The sequence below is a fragment of the Hypanus sabinus genome, chromosome 5, assembly GCF_030144855.1.
Source record: "Hypanus sabinus isolate sHypSab1 chromosome 5, sHypSab1.hap1, whole genome shotgun sequence".
NCBI classification, from domain to species: domain Eukaryota; kingdom Metazoa; phylum Chordata; class Chondrichthyes; order Myliobatiformes; family Dasyatidae; genus Hypanus; species Hypanus sabinus.
In genome coordinates this window covers 8,665,863-8,681,922 of record NC_082710.1, presented here as the reverse complement: position 1 = coordinate 8,681,922, position 16,060 = coordinate 8,665,863, and the positions used below count along the sequence as shown (strand labels likewise).

Below are 16,060 nucleotides of genomic sequence, written 5' to 3'. Positions count from 1 at the left end.
GTGTCTTCTGCAAAACATTCTCACCCACTCAAGCACAAATCCCATGCTGTACTGTCCTGAATTCTCTCTGCAACACAGCTTAATGCGAGTATCTCATTTTTTGCCACACAGCAACTGTGTTAAAACCAGTAGATAACCCTGCTAGCTTCATGGAGTGATGATAGTGAGCAATGTGTGTTTAAATGTCATTCCTACCGTAACATCTGAATTCTTTTTCGAGTATTCAAAATGAAGCTCTTAGTAACAAGTTAAACTCTTAGTAGGGGTGCCATGGTAGCGTAATGGTTAGTACAACACTTTACAGTTCCAATGACCTGAGTTCAATTCCCGCAGCTGCCTGTAAGGAATTTATACGTTCTCCTTGGGTTTCCCCCACAGTCCAAGGGTATATCAGTTGGTAGGTTAATTGGTCATTGTAAATTGCCCTCTGATTAGCCTAGCATTAAACCGGGGTTGCTGGGTGACAGGCTCGAAGGGCTGGAAGGACCTATTCAGTGCTGTATCTCAATAAATAAATGAATTAAACAATTTCAGAATTCAGTTCTGGCACCATCTATAATTCTTCTCATGACTGTGTGGGTTTCCTCTAGGTGCTTTGGATCCCTCCCTCAGTCCAATTACATACTGGTTGGTAGGTTAATTGGTCATCGTAAATTGTCATGTGATTAGGCTAGGGTTAAATCGGGGGATTGCTGGGTGCAGTGGGTGCAGTGGCTGAGTGGGCTGGAAGGGCCTGTTCCATCTGTATCTATAAATCAATCAATCAATAAATAAATTAATTAATAAATAAATACTGATTGGTTATACTGTTCAAGTTAATTAAGTGGAGTAAAAACAATGCCTTTTCAAATGAGTAGGGGTTGAGTTGCAAAACTAATGTCTAAAATCACTATATAAATGTAGTGTATAATCCACTTCATTTGGGCATAAAGCAGCATTCATCATCGGGGACCCCCACCACACAGGTCATCTCTCTTCTCGCTGCTGTCATCAGGAAGGAGGTACAGGAGCCTCTGGACTCACACCATGAGGTTCTGGAACAGTTATTACCCCACGAGCATCAGGGTCCTGAACCAGTGTGGATAACTTCATTCACCTCAACTCTGAACTGATTCCACAACCTACAGACTCACTTTCAAAGACTCTACAACTCATGTTTTCAATAATATTTATTTATTATTACTATTATTTGTTTTTTGTATTTGCACGGTTGTCATTTTTTACATATTTGTGCATAGTTTTTCAATGATTCTGTTGCTTTATTCTGCAAGAGTGCCTTCAAAATCTGAATGTCAAGGTAGTCTATGGTGACATAAACTACATACACTTCCATTTCATTAATAGCATTTTTTTCAGCGATTGAAATTAGATTCCCACACACACTAATTAAAATGAACACATCTTTATTTTCATTTATGATCAAAAATACTAATTACAGTTTATATCAAGCTTTGTTGAAATAATCAACAGGATGCTTTTGATCTCTTCAATTTCGATATCCATTGAGAAATATGTTGCTCCGTTGACCTAAAAAGACCAGATTTTACATTAAGTTAGTACATGAGTAAACAGTCCTCTCAAACTACTCTGAAAAATCTGGTCAAATATGAAAGGAATGAAATGTTGTAAGTTTATTACTAACACTCCCTGATAAGATCTTTACATGGCAGACATAGTCCCTACCAGAGGTATTGTCAAATTTCATGATTACACAGTTGTATTAATTTACTGGGGTGTACAGCGAGGCGTAGCACCTCTGGTGAAGGAGCTTGTTGTGACCATTCCGGGGCAAATCACCTGTCTCTGGTCCCCACCAGATACTCAGTTGTCATCTGTGGCTCTAATTTTGCATGCGATAGTGGTCACACCCAGGCATGCCACATTGACAGGTGGGCTAAGCCAGGTGAGGGTTTTTGGTAGCCTCATAGGTAGGTGAGGCAGGGACATGCCAGTCCCTAGCAGCTCCTCTCATTCTCCTGTACTCCAGGGAATAAAGCCCAAATCTAGTCAACCTTTCCTGATTACTTAATGTGCACAAGTCTCGACCACATCATTGTAAATATTCTTTACAATATGACAATGCACTGATTCCAATTCCAATTAGCAAAATGATAAAAATGTTTGATTCATCTTAACCTTTGGAATTATTCCGTGGAGGTAACAAGTCATGAAGGTACTTCTCAAAAGAACTAAAGGAAATAGCAGCATATATTTCCATTGTTCTGCTCACAGAGAAAATATTAATGGCTAGGAACTTTTTCAGATCTGTTCCCACCGGAAAATTATCAGAAATATATGTTTATAAGTGTAGTTAACAAAATGTTGCAGCTCTATAAAGACTGGTTGGGCCACACTTGAAATGTACTCTGCATACCTTTTCCACCTATCACCTCCCAGCTTCTCTCTTCATCTCCTCTCCTTCATCCACCCACCTTCACCCTCACCTGGTTTCACTTGTCACCTGCCACCTTGTAGTCCTTCCACCCAGCCCACCTTCTTAGTCTGGCTCCTTGCCCCTTCCTTTCCAGTCCTGATGAAGGATTTAGGCCCAAAACGTCAATTGTTTACTCTTTTCCATTGATCCTGCTTGACCTGCTGAGTTCCTCCTGCTCTTAAGAGTATTGTACTCAGTTCTGGTCACTTCATTATAGCAAGGATGTGGAAGATTTAGAGAAGGTGCAGAGGAGATTTACCAGGATACTGCCTGGATTACAGGATATGTTTTATGATGAGTGTTTGAACAAACTAAGGCTTTTCTCTTTGGACTGAAGGAGAATGAGACATGACTTGATTGAGGTGTACAAGATGATAGGAGGCATAGATCAAGTGGATAGACAGTGACATTTTCCCAGGATGGAAATCTGAGGGGCATTTTCCCAGGATGGAAATCTGAGGGGCATAATTGTTAGGTGATTTGAGGAAAGTATACGGGGGGGAGGGGAATGTCAGAGGTAAGTTTTTTTTACACAGAGTAGTAGATCCATGGAACATACTGTCAGCAATGGTGGTAGAGGCAGATATTTTAGGGACATTTAAGAAACTCTAAGATAGGCACATTTGTGATAGAAACATGGAGGGCTATGTCGGAGGGAAGGATTAAGTCACTCTTGGTAGTGCTAAACCATCGAGCACATCTACATGAGATGCTGTTGCAGGAAAGCAGCATCCATCATCAGAGATCCCCACCACCCAGACCATGCTGTCTTCTTGCTGCTGCCATCAAGTAGAAGCTACAAAAGCCTGAGGACTTGCACCACCAGGATCAGGAACAGTTGCTACCCCTCAGCCATCAGGCTCTTGAGCAAAAGGGATAACCAAACACAACTTCACTTGCCCCACCATTGAAATGTTCCCACAACCAATGGACTCACTTTCAAAGACTTTTCATCTCATGTTCTCATTAATTATTGCTATTTATTTATATTTGCATTTCCACAGTTTGTTGTCTTCTGCACTCTGGTTGTTCTTGCATCGATTCTGTTATATTTACTATTCTAAAGATTTATTGAGTATGCCCACAAGAAACTGAACTCAGGGTGGGCCAAAGGCCCTGTATAGTTTTTCACCGTTCCATGTTCTATGTTTGATAGAGTCATATAGCCATGGAGTACCTGAATACTGCAGCACAGAAACAGGCCCTTTGGCCCATCTAGCCTGTGCTGAGCTATTAATCTGCCGTCCCATCAACCTGCACCCAGACCATAGTCCTTCATACCCCTCCCATCCATGTACCTATCCAAATGTTCTTAAACACTGTAATTGAGCTCGCATGCACCACTTCTGCAAGCAGCTCATTCCACACTCTCACCCCCCCTCTGAGTGAGGAAGTTTCCCCTCATCTTCCCCTTAGACATTTCAGCTTTAATAGCCTTCTCAGTTTTTAAACCCCAGTGACTGTCTCAGAACAACGATCACCTTTGAACACCTTCCCATTGCAATTTTCTGTCAGTCATCATCTTTTTGCATCCATTTTGGTAAAGTTTGAACTAAAAATGACTTTGATTGCTTATTTTCTACATTATTCAACAATCATAAGACAGAAATATTTATTTTTTTTTACCTGCCAGGTGTTTAGTTTACCCACATTGCTATAAGAATAAAAAAATGCCTAGTTACGTTGCAGTAACAAACCTGTCCAAACACATTGGCAGTAACATCAACAGACAATCTTTGAAATTCACCCTCCATCAGTTTTATGTTCGGCCTGAGCCTAAGGGGAATAAAAACTTTTGATAATGTTACTATAAATGTTTTAAGTCTGCGATGAGTTGTGGAAAAATTATCAAAATTCCATGTATTGCAAATTAATTTAGAGATACCTCTGCTCATGAGAGTTTAATTTTCTTTCAGCCTACTATCTGCTGATCTCACACCACACTCCACTGCACTCCAAGGCCAGAGTGACCTGATTTTCTGGGCCCGACAGTGATCTAATCCCATTTCCTTCTCTGCATCTCAACTGTTCCTTTGATTCCACCTTATTTTTATTTTAACTGAAAATCAGGAAGTTGGAAATCCTGAAACACAACCACAAAGTGTGAGTGATTCTCAGCAGGCTGGGCAGCCACCGTAGAGAGAGAACTATTACAGATCAATGGCCTTTCATTACTACTGGAAAAATGATCAGCCCCTAATTCCAGTAGCAAGGTATGACCATTCCTAATCTTTTTATCCTATTCGGATTTTGGGCTCTGCCTTTCTTTCTCTTTTAATATCAACTCTCCACCTGATTCCTGTCTCTTTCTCCTCCCCCTTCTCTCTCTCTTTCAACACCCAGTCCCCACCTGACGTTTCCTCCCCTCTCTCTCTCCCTCCCTCTTTTTCAATACCCACTCCCCACCTGACATTTGTCTGTCTGTCTGTCTCTCTCTTTTGTCAGAATTTTTGCGGCAGCAATACGATCCAATAGAAAATAATGATAAAAGCAAAAGCTATAGATAACAATAAGAAATATATATAAAATGGGAATTATATTAAATAAGTAGTACTAAAAGAGAGGGAAAAGTCCTGAGGTAGTGTTCTTGGTTTCATTTTCCATTCAGAAACGTGATGGCAGAGGGGAAGAAGCTGTTCCTGAAATGTTGAGGGTGTGTCTTCAGGCTCCTGTACCTCCTCCTTGATGGTAGCAATGAGAAGAGGGTGTGCTCTCCTGGTGAGGAACTCAAGGATCAGATTGCAGATTGGCGGTGTCAATGGCTGTCCCTTGATGAAGGCTGCGTGGCGCAGCCTCTAACCAGTGGTGATAACACTTCCTACTGAGTATTGCAGGGATTCTCCTGGGTAGCCCAGGCAGCCGGACCATTATTCCTACATGATAATTATCTGCTTTATCACATTTCTTGAAACAGCTCCACTGTATAGATGAACTGCTTTGGACTCATCCATCATGTTTTGTCACTTCCCAGCCAGTCTCTCATTTGCTGAATTGGCTCAAATGCAGATGCAATATAAAACGGGCCTTAATAATTCTAATTTCCCACCAACTGAATAAAAATCTTCATCAGAGGAACCAGATGTATGTTGTAATGATAGTAGTCTACATGAAATTTGGTGCCACAGTACTGAGACGGCTAGCATGATGCTATTACAGCTTGGGATGTCAGCGTTTGTTCAATTCCCGCACCATCTGTAAGGAATTCATACATTCTCCCTGCTAGCACTTGGGTTTCCTCCAAGTGCTCCAGTTTCCTCCTACAGTCCAAAGATGTATCAGTTGGTAGGTTAATTTGTCATTGTAAGTAGTCCTGTGATAAGGCTAGGGTTAAATCTAGGTTTGTGAGTGGTGTGGCATATCCCGCGCTGTACCCTCTAAATAAATAAATACCCTGGATTTATTTAAGATGTAACTTTTTGGCAGGTAAATACCTGGCTCTGAGCAAAGTGTTTTTGGGGTTTCAGTTTGTATCATGAAACACAATAAACATTAAGCTGAGTAACACACAAAATGTTGGAGGAACTCAGTAACTCAGGCAGCATCTTCGGAGTTAAATAAACCCTCCTTGTTTCTGGCTGAGACTGGATACCCACAAACTAGCCTCCATCCTTATGTTATGAACATTGGTTTCTCTAATTTCCAGGAATTTCTTCCCCTCTTCCTTCATTCTTTTTTCAATACCCATTTAGTTGCCCCTCTCACCTTTTCCCATCGCCTCCTCCTGCAGTCACATCCCTTGGGTGCCCCTCCTCCTTCCCTTTCTCTGATGGCCCACTTTCCTCTTGCAGGCATTTACAGGATGGAATGAAATTCCACAGGATTTATGAAAAAGCCACATATAAGCAGACAGAGACTGACAAACAACCAATGTGCAAAAGAAGACAAACTGCACAGATAAAAATGTAATACTGAGAACAAGTCCTTGAAAGTGAGCCTGTTGGTCAAAGTCAAAGTAAATTTATTATCAATGTATATTTTGCTCTTCCATTGAGTAATAAGACTATGAGACATACGTAGGATCAGAATTAGACTATTTGGCTCATTGAGTCTGCTCCGCCATTCAATCATGGCTGATTTATTATCCCTCTCAACCCCATACAAGCATTTGTACAACTGACTGAATCTAACCAATCATTTTAATATGGAATTTGAATGATTAAATGCTGACAACTAATTATTTCATGACCTTATGGGGGAAGTGATAGGCAGGTAAAGAGGAACAATTTCTGTTAATTTGTGAGTCTAGACCTGGGAAAGGGTGAGAAAACTTCAGTACTTTCGAGAGAAAACAAAACTTACTGCCCACTACACCCCTGGAGTTCAGGGCAGCAATGAAGGTCTTCCATCCCTGGTAGTGTTCAAGGCTTCCTCTCAGTTTTCCCTACTGTCAGGCATGCAAGTCGCGGGTGGAAACTGAGGAATACTGTTACACTCAGATGCAGAAGGATTCTTCATTGCTGCTTCCGTAACAATTTTATTTGACCAGTCAGGGTTGTTAGGCCTTTGACCTCTTTGGCATGGCCCTACCAAGAGCCAAAGCATAAAGTCCTTACTCCAGCCAACGTAGATCTCTGGGACATTGAAGCACGCAAGCCTCCAACTCCTATGACTAGGTTGTGGTCCTCTTGGAGCAGAAAAACTGAAGAACAATTCTATTTGTAATCGCTGGTAAAGGTTTAAAACTCTCTTCTACAAACTGTCAATAATTACTTCAGATCTGAGATTGATAGTTTTTTATTAATCAAATAAAAGATATTGAGAAATGGTAAGGGTACAAAGTTAGCTTTACAGAGTTGGTCCATAAATCATTCACGATCGTATTTGATGGAAGAACAGGCTTCAGAGGCAAAATGTCCTTATAAGAAATTTACTTTGAAATTTTTGAACACATTTGCCTATGACAAAAATAGTCTGCTCTCTTACAGAGTCACTCATTCAGACCAATTACTTATTCAGTTTGATATATATCAAAGATCAAGGATGAAGGATCAACTTTATTCATCATATACGTTAACATGGATTAGGAATTTGTTGTGGTGTGTTGGCACAGCATGCATCTAAAACAACAGTAGTCAACAATTATAAAGAATAAAGAATTATATAAAATAAAGTTAGAAAATAAAGTACAGATATGGAGTAAAATTGCATAAATACCAGCATATGTTTACAATGTAAGCAGCAGTATAAAAAGTGGTTTAAAGTGTTTAAAGTGTCAGTGCAGTGGCAGAGGCACGACCCACCCATTCTAATATTTCTAATATTTATACAAAGTGGGCAGGAAAGTCATTAAAATATTAGAATTATAAATATATATATATACTGTATATAATATATTACATTATATAACTATTACATATTCATATACTGTACACATACACACACAAATTGGCCAATTTATTAGATAGTATCTAACAGCGGCCACTCAGCGTACGTTTGTGGTCTCTTCTGCTGTTGTCCATCCATTTCAAGGTTTAATGTGCTGTGCATTCAAAGATGCTCTTCTGCACACCACTCTTGTAACGCTTGGCTATCTGAATTACGACCAGCTTCCTGTCAGTTTGAACCATTCTGGCCATTCCCCTCTGACCTCTCTCTCATTAAAAAGGAATTTTCACCCACAGAACTGCTGCTCACTGGTTTTTTTTTTGTTTTTCACACCATTCTCTGTAAAGTCTAGAGACTGCTGTGTGTGAAAATCTCAGGAGATCAACAATTTCAGAGCTACAGAAGCCACTCTGTCTAGCACCAACAATCATTCCATGGTCAAAGTCACTTAGATCAGAGTGTGTGTGTGTGAGTGTGTGTATTGTACACTTGTATACTAGGTATATATAGATATACAGTAAAATGTTAGAAAGAAAATGTCACTAACCTGAAAAAGAACTCTTCTACGTCCATCGGGTTTTGTTCCAATTGTACTGCCAATATGATCCTAAAATTCTAACCTAATTTCACATTGTCTCCAGGTGTAACTTGGTTTTAGAATCCACTGTGGTTTAATCTCAGAATTTCTGAAAGTACAACAAAATGTTAACCATGCTTCACCATGTCAGGTTACTGTATTATTGAATGCAACATGCAGTGTAAGTATGCAGTTGAACAAACACTTGGTACATAATTGATAGTGCAAATTAATTATTAGTAGAGTAAAGAGAACGATAGTGGAAACAATATTATAAAATATAAAGATGAGACAACATATCGTTACATGCTACTTGTTTAAAAAAGAATATTGATGATAAGTTGGCACATATTTTGAAGTTAACCAAAATAAATATGATAGAAATCCACCTTATTCTATTTCTAAGGAAGGATATTCCACTCATCCCCCTCATCCCTTCCCAAAGATCTCCCTCCTGGCACTTATCCTTGTAAACGAAACAAGTGCTACACCTGCCCTTACACTTCCTCCCTCACCACCATTCAGGGCCCCAGACAGTCCTTCCAGGTGAGGTGACACTTCACCTGTGAGTTGGCTGGTGTGGTAAACCCGGTGTGGCCTTTTATATATTGGCGAGACCCGACGCAGACTGGGAGACCGTTTCACAGAATACCTATGCTCGGTCCGCCAGGAAAATCAGGATCTCCCAATGGTCACACGTTTTAATTCCACATCCCATTCCCATTCTGATATGTCTATCCATGGCCTCCTCTATCGTCAAAATGAATCCAAACTCAGGTTGGAGGAACAACACCTTATATACCGGCTGGGTAGCCTCCAACCTGATGGCATGAACATTGACTTCTCTAACTTCCGTTAATGCCCCTCCTCCCCTTCTTACCCCATCCCTGACATATTTAGTTGTTTGCCTGTTCTCCATCTCCCTCTGGTGCTCCCCCCCCCTTTCTTTCTCCTGAGGCCTCCCGTCGCATGATCCTTTCCCTTCTCCAGTTCTGTATCACTTTCGCCAATCACCTTTCCAGCTCTTAGCTTCATCCCACCCCCTTTGGTCTTCTCCTATCGTTTTGCATTTCCCCCTCCCCCCACTACTTTCAAATCTCTTACTATCTTTCCTTTCGGTTAGTCCTGACGAAGGGTCTCGGCCCAAAACGTCGACAGTGCTTCTCCCTATAGATGCTGCCTGGCCTGTTGTGTTCCACCAGCATTTTGTGTGTGTTGTTATTCTATTTCTACTGGGTAGTTTATTGCTAAGCAGGGAGGAAATCTAAACAAGGAGAAAATTCAGAAAACAGAGGGGAAAGACTTAGGGATCCTCACACAGGATTCTCAAAATGTCAGCTTGAAGGTTGAGTGGATGGTGAGGAAGGTAATAACAATGTTGGCTTTCATTTTGAGAAGACTAGAATATAAAAGTAAGGATGCAATGTTGAGGCTTTATCGGACTTGGAGAATTGTCAGCTGTTTTGGGCACCTTATCTAAGGAAGATGGTGCTGGCATTAGAGAGGGTCCAGAGGAGGTTCACAAGAATGATTCTGCAACCAAAGTGTTAATGTCTGAGGAAGATTTGTTGCCTCTGGTCTTGTACTCGCTGGAGCTTAGAAGGACTGGGGGGGGGGGGAGGCGGGGTAGTGGAATCTCATTGGAACCTATTGAATATTGAAAGGCCTAGGTAGGGAGGACATTGAGGGGATGTTTCCTATAAATCCCGAGCAGCAAACACAAAATGCTGGAGGAACTCAGCAGTTCAGCCAGCATCTATGGAGACACTGGTAGGAAGCTATGGTCCCTTTAGAACAGAGGTAAGGAGGAATTTCTTTAGCCAGAGAGTGGCGAGACTGTGGAATTCATTGCCACAGACGGCTGTGAAGGCCAAGTCATTGATATATTTAAGACAGTGGTTGATAGGTCTTTGATTAGTATAGGTTGGTAAAGATTACGGGGTGAAGGCAGGAGAATGGGATTGAGAGGAAAAATAAATCAGCTATGATGGAAATTAGTGGGGCAGATTAGAGGGCTGAATGGCCTAATTCGACTCCTACATCTTATGGTTTTACAGTCTTATATTCTGTTTGTACTCTTCCATGTACTGACAAAATATTTTGGATAGATAAAGATTCCTCTGATCTCTATATAGTCCTGATGAAGGGTCTTGACCCGAAACATCGACTGTTTACTCTATTCCATAGATGCTGCCTGACCAATGAAGTTCCTTCAGTATTTTATGTGTGGCTTTGGATTTCCAGCATCTGCAGATTTTCTTGTGTTTGACATAAAGAACCTTGTCTGTATTCCTTTTATTTCACATTATTTCACATGATCTATTGAGATATCAGTTTATAGAATTATTTGTTTTGAAACCATACGCGATCCTAATGGAACACATTGACTGAAGATGATTTAAATATTTTAAAATATCTCAGAGCATTAGAATTGGAAGTACTGAGACACAGAATATGTCTGTTCAGAATGCCTGATCTCATGGGTCAAGCATTATGAATTTTTTACATTTTAAAATCATACTTATCTGTCAAAATGTTTTGACATCACAACGATTACACTGAAGGGTAGCTGATGTGCTCGACAAATCGCGGGGAAAATTGCGAGTGGTCTTCACAACATCATCCTTTAAGGTTCCTCGCTTTTATTTACCGTATGTACAAGAACAATGCTAAAGACGTTAATTAAATTCATCTCCTATTCTTCCATAAGAAGAATTTATTAATTTAATTTAATTTTATTTAGAGATAGAGTTTGGAATAGTCCTTTCCAGCCCTTCGAGCTGCACCGCCCTGCGACCTCCCATGACCCAATTTAACCTTAATCTAATCATGGGACAATTTACAATGACCAATTGACCTACTGGTGCGTCTTTGAACTGTGGGAGGAAATCAGATTAGCTGGAGAAAACCCACACAATCCATGGAGAGGGATGTACAAACTCCTTACAGAGATGCCAGGTTTGAACTCAGAACTCCACCGCCTCGAGTTGTAAGAGCATTACGCTGACTCCTACACTGCCGTGGTACCCGTGGGAGTAATCATCCCAGCCTTTACTAGCACACCTTCTAAGTGTTTAAAGTTGATCTTAAACTTGCTCAGGGGTGAAGACTCAAGTTGGAGTCCCGGCATTTGCGAGTCTGAGAATCCAAGTACAAGGAATGGAGGTCTGGAAGTGGCCTGTCCTGGAGTTGGAGGCTGGTCTGGGTGGATGAGAAAGAGACTTGTTCTGTTTCATTGTTGTCATTGCTGCTTCAGTGGGTCATTGTGGGCATGCTGTGTTGGCACCGGAATGTATGGCAACACTCATGGGCTGCCCCCATCACACCCTTGGCTATGCTGGTTGTTAATGCAAACAATGGATTTCACTGTTTTTATGTACATGGGATAAATAAATCTGAATCTGATCCTGAATCTGAATCTGAATTTGGATCTAAATCTCAACCAGACTGACAAAGCTATCATAACCTGGGATATCAAGATAATTGTAAAGAAAATATAGAGTTTTTGCAATTTCTTAATGAATTCAAAGTTGAAAGTAAAATTTATTATTAGAACACATACATGTCATCACACGCAACCCTGAGATTATTTTCCTGCGGGCATACTTAGCAAATCTATAGAACAGAAACTGCAAACTGTAAGCATCAGGAACTGTAAATGGTAAGCAAACTGTGCAAATGCAGATATAAACAAATAACAATAAATAACGAGCCTGATGGTTAGGGTTGGTAACTGTTCTTGAACCTGGCAGTACAAGTCCTGAGGCACCTGGACCTTCTACCTGATGGGAGCAGTGAGAAAAGAGCACGGCCTGGGTGATGAGGATCTCTGATGATGGATGTTGCTTTTCTATGGCAATGTTTTCATGCAGATGTGCTCAATGTTTTACCTATGATGTACCGGGTCAAACTAAAGCTATAATTTTCAAATGTATAAATAGCTACTAGATAAAAAGATAAAACATAGGTTAATTTATTTTATTTAATTTAGAGAAATAGTATGGAACAGGACCTTCTGACCCAACGAGTACACCAGCCAGCAACCCCACTGTTTAATGCCGGCCTAATCACCAGGACAACTTACAAAGACCAATTAACCTTCTCACTGGTACACCCTTGGACTGTGGGAGGAAAGTGGAGCAGCTGGAGGGTATTCATGTGGTCATGGGGAGAATGGAACTCTGGAACTCCCGGAGCTGTAGTAGCATCACGCTCACTGCTTCGCTATTGTTGTGCTGTGGGTGATTAGGAATTTTGTTACATTTGGAAGTCGTAAGAGAAATGTTACCTCTACTCTCTCTACTTGACTCTGTGATCTTAATAGAATCTCGAGCAGTATATAAAAATTCACCCTCAACTGGGAAACAAGCATTTATTTGCAGTCCAACATTAACAAAAGAGTTAAATAAGGATGAGAGGAAGGTCATGCCTTCGGGATCTCAGATTGAAAGTCCCTGATGTCTACTTTGCTTGATAAATTATACCAATATCACTTCTTAAATATATAAATCCTTCCTTTTTATTTATTGAGATCCAATGAGGAATAGACCCTTGCGGCTCTATGCACTGCCCAGCATCACCCAATTTAACCCTAGCCTAATCAAGGGACAATTTACAATGACCAATTAACCTACCAAATGGAAGATCTTTGGACAATGGGAGGAAACCGGATCATTGGAGGAAACCCACACAGTCATGGGGAGAACGTACAAACTCCTCACAAGCAGCAACGGGGATTGTGTGGTGAAAAATATATCTGGCTAATTTAGATCCTATGATACTCCCTTTTTGACCATAATTAAAAGTAATCTCTTAGGTTACTTTATCCAACCCATGTAATATGGTTATACATCAGTGAAATCTCTTATTAAACATTTATCTAAGCCATGTAATACAATTACACCTCAGTGAAATCTTATCTTAAGCACTTAGAGCTCAATTCTGCATTCCAACTTATTTACTCTTAGAAGCTGGAAAAATGGGCTGAAAAATGACAGATGGAATTTAATTCAGACACGTGCGAGGTGTTGCACTTTGGGAGGACAAACCAGGGCAGAACTTACACAGGAGCGCTAGGGCACTGAGACGTGCGGTAGATCAAAGGGATCTGGGAATACCATAAGACCATGAGATATAGGAGCAGAATTAGGCCAGTTGGCTCATTGGGTCTGCTCCATCATTTCATCATGACTGCTCCAATTTTCCTCTCAGACTCAATCTCCTGCCTTCTCCCCGTAACCCTTCATGCTCTGATCAATCAAGAATCTATCAACCTCTGCCTTAAATGTACCTAATGACTTTGCCTCCACAGTTGTCTGGTAATGAATTGCACAGATCCACCACTTTCTGGCTAAAGCAATTCCTCATTATCTCCATTCTGAAAAGATGCCCCTTTATTCTGAAGCTGTGTCCTCTGGTCTTGGACTCCCCCAACAAAGGAAACATCCTCTTCACAAGTGAAGTTGTTTCAGCAATATGTAGGTATATTCCCTTGGTGGGGAGAGGCAGCGAAGTTAAACCTAGAGGTACTTGGATAATGAAAAAGTAGTTTGAAAGAAAGCCTCAAAAGACCACTTGAGAGGTGGCAAGATGATCACGCACGTCTTATCGCAAAATGTTTGGGGAAGAAGTGAAAAAGAACTTAAGAGTGGCAAAGAGAGTCAAGGAATCATAGAGTCATAGCACAGAAACAGGCCCTTCAGCCCATCTAGTCTGTGCTGAATTGTTATTCTGCCGAGTCTCTTTGACTGGCACACATACCTCCATACCTCTCCCATCCATGTACTTATCCAAACTTCTCTAAAATGTTGAAATCGAACCTGTATCTGCTATATCTACTGGAAGCATGTTCCACCCTCTCTCCATCCTCTGAATGAAGAAGTTCCTCCTCATGTTGCCCTTAAACATTTCACCTTTCACCTTTAACCCATGACCTCCAGTTTTAGTCTCACCCAACCTCAGCGGATAAAACCTGCTTGCACTTACCCTATCTAAACCATTCATAATTTTGTATACCTCTATCAAATCTCCTCCTTGTTCTCTTATGCTCGAGGGAATGACTAATTTTTCCCTAAAACTCAGGTTTTCCAGTTCTGGCAACATCCTTGTAAATTTTCTCTGTTGGTAGTAGGACAAAGAGAGTCTTTGACAGAGAAGAGTCCTCTGTATGCTTTCTATAAGGCCATAAGACAAGGGAGAAGAATTAGGCCACTCACCCATCGAGTCTGCTCTGCCATTCCATCATGGCTGATCCCAGATCCCATTCAACCGCATAACCTGCCTTCTTGCCATATCCTTTGATGTCCTCACCGACATCAATCAACTTCGGCCTTAAATATACGCATGGACTTGGCCTCCACCACAGTCTGTGGCAGAGTGTTCCACCGATTTACCACTTTTTGGCTAAAAAATTCCTCCATACCTCTGTTCTAAAGGGCTGCCCCTCAATTTTGAGGCTGTGTCCTCTGGTTCTGGATACCTCGACCATAGGAAACATCCTCTCCACATCCACCCTATCTCATCCTTTCAACATTTGGTAGGTTTCAATGAGATCCCATGCATTCTTCTAAATTCCATTGAGTACAGGCATAAAGCTGCTAAACACTCCTTATAGGTTAACAACTTCATTCCTGGAATCATCCTCATCAACCTTCTCTGGACCGACTAATCTCTAATTGCACCACGAATTTCCCACATTATTCCGACTGCTATGTGCATTTAATTACAGCACCTTCAGTCCTTCATTCTTTGCTCTTTTGAATTTTGCCTCTGTGGTACAATTTAACTCCTTGCCCTCTCTGCACTTGTACTCAACCATTGGCTTTTCCTTCATGTTACATCCATCATCTACTTGTAAACCTGCTGGCTCATCCTCAGCTCTATCATACTGGTTCCCATCCCCCTGTCATATTAGTTTAAACCACTCCCATCTGCTCTAGTAAACCTGCCTGCAAGGATATTGTTGTCCTCCCCTTGGATTCAAGTGCAACCTGTCCCTTTTGTACAGGTCACAGCTGCCCCAGAAGAGGTCCCAGAAATCTGAATCCCTGCCCCCTGCTTCAATTCTTCAGTCATGCATTTATCTGCCACCTCATTCTATTTCTAACATCACTGTCATGTGGCACAGGCAGCAAACCCGAGACTACTAGCCTTGAGGTCCTGCTTCTCAGTTTCCTTCCTTAACTCCCAGTATTCTGTTTTCAGGACCTTTTCCCTTTTTCTTACTATGTCGCTGCTACCAATATGTATCACGACTTCGGGCTGCTCACCCTCCCTTTTCAGGATATTGTGGACGCGTTCAGAAACATCCTGTACCCTGGCACCTGGGAGAGACACTACCATCCGTGTTTCTTTCTCACATCCACGGAATCTTCTATCTGTCCCCCTAACTGTAGAGTCCCCTATTACTGCTGCCATCTTCTTCAGTTCCACAGGGCCAGACTCAGTGCCAGAGGCACAGCCACTATGGCTTCCCTCAGGTAGGTTATCCTCCCGCAATAGTACTGAAAATGGAGTATTTACTATGAGGGGAATGGCCACTGAGGTGCTCTCCACTATCTGACATTCTCCCTTCCCTCTCCTGACCGTCACCCATTTGTCTGTTTCCTGTATTCTTAGGGTGACTACCTCCCTGAAACTCTTGACTATCACCTCTTCACTTTCCCTAACAAGCTGAATGTCAGTGAGCTGCAGCTCCAGCTCTGTAACAAGTTCTTTTTCAGCCT

The 16,060-nt window shown here is 41.3% G+C and overlaps 1 long non-coding RNA gene across 1 annotated transcript; it reads right to left on the bottom strand.

The window, feature by feature from the left end:
- Positions 1-1,386: 1,386 nt before the first annotated feature.
- Positions 1,387-7,189, bottom strand: LOC132393644 (uncharacterized). The gene is made up of 2 exons (XR_009512018.1): positions 6,734-7,189; positions 1,387-1,527 (listed from the first exon to the last, which is right to left on the bottom strand). It is a non-coding gene; the product is annotated as an uncharacterized LOC132393644 (long non-coding RNA).
- Positions 7,190-16,060: the final 8,871 nt, after the last annotated feature.